Below are 6,000 nucleotides of genomic sequence, written 5' to 3' on the forward strand. Positions count from 1 at the left end.
ATCTCTTGGTTCAAAGATGACACGTCGGTGCCCTTTAGGGAAACAAACTTTTCATTCTTCTGCGCAATTTGAAGGCGAACTCGCTCATGAAATGATTTCACCAGTTCGGTCTTGTGTCCATCCAAACTACTCTTTTCATCAATAGGTACAGGCATCAAATCTAAAGAAGTAAGTGGGTTAAATCCATAAACAATTTCAAAGGGAGAATAAGAAGTAGTAGTATGCATGATCCTATTATATGCAAACTCTATAAATGGTAAACAAGCCTCCCAAGTTTTTAAATTCTTTTGAATAATAGAGTGTAAAAGTTGGGTTAGGGTCATATTGACTACTTCAGTCTGACCATAAGTCTGTGGATGACACGTAGAGGAAAATAAAAGTTTAGTACCCAATTTCGCCTACAAAACTTTCCAAAAGTAGCTAAGAAATTTAACATCCCTATCAGAAACAATACTCCTAGGCACACCATGGAGTCACACTATTTCCTTGAAGAACAAATCAGCTATGTGTGTGGCATCATCTGTTTTATGTCATGGAATGAAATGGGCCATTTTACTAAATCTGTCCACCACCACAAAAATAGAATATCTTCCTTTCTTTGTCCTAGGCAGACTCAAAACAAAATCCATAGATATGTCTACCCATGGCTCACTAGGGATGGGCAAGGGTGTATATAACCCATGTGGTAAGACCTTAGATTTGGCCTGCTTACATGTAATGCACCTACTACATATGCGAGTGACATCTCGTCTCATCCTAGGCCAAAAAAATGTTCATGCAAGATTCCCAAGGTCTTTCTGGCACCAAAATGTCCCATTAAGCCTCCACCATGTGCCTCACGCACTAACAATTCACGCATGGAACAACTTGGCACACACAACTTCCTTCCTTCAAACAGAAAACCATCACATTTTTAAAACTTACCATATACACATAAAAAAAATCAGCGACACTGGCATACACATCTTTGACAAATTCAAAATCGAGCATTTTAGCAGCCATAGAAGTGACAGGTGATTTCTTGTTACGGTTCCGGATCTGACACATGGATTCGTAGGGAGGAAGAAGAGAAAGACGAAAACCAAGCCAAAGGGAAGCTTGAAAATCCTAGGTTCTTTGAAGAGAATGCACACTCCTGAGCTCGTTGAGGAGAACTCAAAACCCTTGTTTACTCTAAATCCATGCTTGTTTTTTATCATTACTCTTACCCCTTAAATAGGGTTCACCCTTACAAAGTTTAAGATAAAATATTATAAAAATACCCCCTGTAGATAAAATATTACAAAAAAACCCATGTGGCCTATTAGTTCTTTAACTGAAATAAAATAAAGTAAATTAAAAAAAATTAATTAGACTCTTAATAATGTTATTGCATGCATAACATTACACCTTCGGGGAGAAAGAGCTTGTTCTCAAGCTCGAAGGTAGGGTTTGCTTGCCCGTGCCAATGTCTCCACCTGTTCTCAAGTAGCATCTGCGGTATCTGTGTCAGCCCTCTGGACGACAAAACTGGAACATCCTACCAGAGAAGCAATTTTTTTTTTTTGTCGACATTGCCAGCATCACTTGTTGTAGCATACCCCAATTCGGATAAGCAGCCAAACAACAAGTTGAACTATCACCTGCTCCAAACTAGCAACTTCTACTTTGATATGAACCACCCTTGTGTGATCTGCCCCAACGGTTGCCTCATTGGAAAAATGCAGCATGTCCTCGGTAACATCAGTCTTTGGAACCAGTTCATGTTCAGCAAAGTGCTAAGCATTCTTGACTAAATTACCATGAGTGTAAGCACTGAACAAATGTAGGTAAGTGACCTCATCTAGTCCAACGACATGAGTTTCCATTGTTCCAAACAGTTCTAGTGAACCTGTGCATAACCCCTGTGTTGCAAAACCAACAGCTTCATCTTTGGATCCCTTACTGATGAAGTTCGAACAAACAGCAACATACTTCTGCTGTTGAAGTCTTTGCTACAGCCACAGACCAATATGGTGTATGCTTGTATTGGCAAAAACAACATTGCGGGAAATCTGCTGAAAGGACTCATAAAGAGCAAGTAGTGCGCTCTGGGGAATTACTGTAGCAGTAGCGTGGAAGTTGGTAGTTCTTGCCATGTTTGGCATAGCTATTACTGTCAAAAGGACAACAAGGATTGCTTCAATTGTCCCAACTGCCCCAAGGTGATGACCATCAGCTCCCTTTGTTAAAGACAATGAATAAGCCGCTTAAGTTGAAGTTCTGCTCAGCTGCCTAAAAAACCTTTCTCTCAGGTTGCATGTACTAATGTTTGGCACCTTTTTTCACTGCAACAACAGCAGCAGCACCAAACAGCAGAACTGGTATATCATGTTGAAAAATGTGGTGCAGTACAATGTTGTGCAGTACAATGTTGTGCACTGTCACAATAGCTTTGTTTTCTTGGCTATTTGACATCACTGTTTTGAGCAGTGCCACTGTTGTCAGCACTGGTTTCTGCAGTGCCACAACAGCAACACAAAAACATTTGGTGAAGAACTCATGTGCTAATTCAGGTGGCTTGTTATGTGCATACCCTGCTGTACTGAGAACAACTACCCGGAAGTCATAGTTTGCATTCGTTGGAGCCAGTCCAAGTGCCTCGCATTGGCCAGCATGTTGTACTACTCGACCCATTTGCACCTTCCTTAACAGTGACCATATAGAAAGAAGGCTAGATATAGTTACAAAATTGGGATCCCTAGTTTCCCACTTCTTTTCTGGCAAGAACTCTATAGCCTCACTAGGATGACCTCTTTGTGTAGAGCCCAACAGCAGTGCTGTCCATGAGACTGTCTGGAAGTTGATTTGTTTTTTATTTAACAATATGAAAAATCATTCTCCACAGTATTTTCTCCACCATTTTCAGAAAAACCAAACTGCTAAGCATAAAAATCACTGTTTTCAGTCGTGGTTTCTAGCTGGCTAGCAGCAAACTTTTCTGCACTACTACAACAACATTATGTCCTTGGCTGTCTATCAGCACTGTGACAACAACACTGTGTCCTTGGCTGTCTAGCAGCAATGTATTCTGGATTGCCACAATAGTATTGTTTGCTTGGCTGGCTGGCAGCACTGGTGTCAGCACTGTGAAGTGGTACTTCTGTCCATCCAAATAGGTGACTCTTCGGTGTGAAAGAAAGCACTCAACTGGGTTAAAAGAGCCATTTCTGGGTTTGAAGAATTCAATGCAGTGGAATGTCCTTTCTTCCAATAAACACTGCTATTTTGTTGGCCTAAAGATGGATCTACCAGTTTTCTAATTTTTTCCAACTTGTGTTCACAGATCTGAACAACAGTAATCATTGCAGCATGTCCTTGATTCTTCTGAGCTATAGATGCATCCTGTGATTCATTTTCATTTTCAACATATTCTAGGTGCTGCTCCTCTGCATCATTTCTAACAGGTTTTATTTTTTTTCTTTTGAGCCCATTTCTGCATTGCCACAGTAGCAACATTTTGAAAAATTGGAAGTGTCTCCCCTGCCTAACCCAAGATTGCAACAACAACAAAAATTTGAAATATAGGCAGACTGTTCACGTCAACCATAGAAAAATAAGCCATCCCCTTAGAAAAATTTGCATCTCCAGAACTCCCACCTGGTTGACGAATTTTGACAAACAGTGGCCGACCAACATACATATCATCCAAAAAATTTAACACAACGTTTTGAAATGGACTGTTACTGCTGGAAAAATGACCAAAAACAGCCACACTGTTGCTGTGTTCATCCACAACAATAGAATGCGTCCCATAAAAGTGATATAATTCACGGACAAGATCACTCCCGGCACACCGAAAAAATTTTTATCTCCAGTTTTTTCCATGTTGGCTACCTTCTCAAATTCAGAACTCCCACAGACGTGAAAATTATCAACGAACAATGCCCGATCAGCAATTATGGAACCCAAAAAATTAAGCACCACATATTCAATTTGACAAAGAACATACGCACAGGTATTGTTCACATCAACAGAAAAACAAGTCACCCCAATAATTTTTTTTAGCATTCCCGGGATTCCCAAAAAATTCCCCTCTCTCAATTCCAACACTATAACCTGAATTCCGTAAAAAATGGATTGTTTCTCTGCTTCACGAAATAGAAAACCACAGGCCAAAAATTCGAGCAGCGTTGCTGCTACTCAACCCCTTTTAGCCCCATCACCCCCATGAAAGAATCGTTTTGACATCCAAATCGAGGGTGTTTCAGAAACTTACCTGAAAATTTCGTCTTTCACTGTGGTTCTCCTTTCTCTCGTCACCCTTTCTCCCATTTTCTCCTCGCCTTGCCGGCTTTATGAACGATGGACCCCCGCGAAAATGCGTTGCGGTTGGTTGTTCGCTGGGCTTTTTCCGACGACGAACAACACCCCTTTGGGCTTCTCTGCTTGGAGATATTCTAAAACAGAGGTCTCTTGGATTTGTTTGCGTCACCTGTGGAAGACGTATGGCTTCCCATGAGAAGGAGGTTGTGGAATACCCCTCCAATTTCCAAAAATCTGGGCCCTCGCCGTCTGATTTTGAAAGTTCTGAGTCTGATTTCGGATTTGAATTCGTAGGCTCCAATTTCAGATTTGCAGGGTCTCTGTCTTCTGATTTCCATGCTCGGGAAATTAAATTTGTCTGGCTGTCGCTGGACTTCCCTGCTCGGAGATGTTTAAAATTTCTGGCCCTTTGCCTTTATGCTGAACCGAGATAGCGTCACAAGCGAGTTTTGGTCGTCTGACCTTGCCTCTCAATAGCAAAAATTTTAACGGAAGTTCTACGCATTCCATTCCACAAGGTTTCTTTTCGTACTATAAGTCCTGCACGTATTTCTTCGAATAAATTGAGCATGGCAATCCATTTTTCTTGGGATGAAGAATCACTCATTGTGTTCCCGCTCTGATACTAGTTGTTATGGTCCCGGATCTGATACATGAATTCGTAAGGAGGAAGAAGAGAAAGACAAAAATCAAGCCAAGGGAAGCTTGAAAACCCTAGGTTCTTTGAGGAGAACGCATACCCCTGAGCTCGTTGAGGAGAACTCAAGACCCTTCCTTACTTTAAATCAATGCTTGTTTTTTCTCATTACTCTTACACCTTAAATAGGATTCACCCTTACAAGGTTTAAGATAAAATATTACAAAAATACCCCTATAGATAAAATATTAAAAAAATACCCCTGTAGCCTATTAATTCTTTTACTGAAATAAAATAAAGTAAATTATTGAAAAATAATTAATTAGACTCTTAATAATGTTATTGCATACATAACAGAACATACCTTTGTGACAAAACATCAATATCAATGTTCTCCTTACCTTGCTTGTAGTGGATGACATAAGGGAAGGCCTCAATGTATTCCATCCATCTAGCATGCCTCTTATTTAATTTACCTTGACCCTTGAGATGCTTCAATGATTCATGATCGGTGTGGATTACAAACTCCTTAGGCCAAAGATAGTGCTGCCACGTCTCTAGCGCACGAACAAGGGCATAAAGTTCTTTGTCATAAGTTGGATAATTCACAGTCGCCCCACTTAGTTTCTCACTGAAGTAGGCTATGGGACGCCTATCCTACAACAACACAACTCCAATCCCTATTCCTGAGGCATCGCATTCAATCTCAAAAGTTTTGTTAATGTCAAGTAAGGCTAACACAGGTGCATAACATAACCGTTCTTTAATAGAAGCGAATGCATTTGCTTGTTCAGTGCCTCAATGAAACCCAACATTCTTTTTAAGTATTTCAGTGAGTCGTGCAGGAGGGGTGCTAAAATCCTTAACAAAACGCCTATAGAATCTAGCCAACCCATGAAAACTTCTTACCTCAGTGATGCCTGTAGGCGTCGGCCAATCCTTGATGGCCTTGACCTTCTCCTCATCAACCTCTATACCTTTTGTAGTCACAACATAACCAAGAAAAATAACTTTTTCCATGCCAAAGGTACATTTTTAAAGATTGGCATACAATGTTTCACAACACAACACATCAAACA

This window comes from Aristolochia californica, unplaced genomic scaffold (genome assembly GCF_029961685.1).
Source record: "Aristolochia californica isolate CCGP_79_NKW_82.1479 unplaced genomic scaffold, dmAriCali1.0.hap1 SCAF_12, whole genome shotgun sequence".
NCBI classification, from domain to species: Eukaryota; Viridiplantae; Streptophyta; class Magnoliopsida; order Piperales; family Aristolochiaceae; genus Aristolochia; species Aristolochia californica.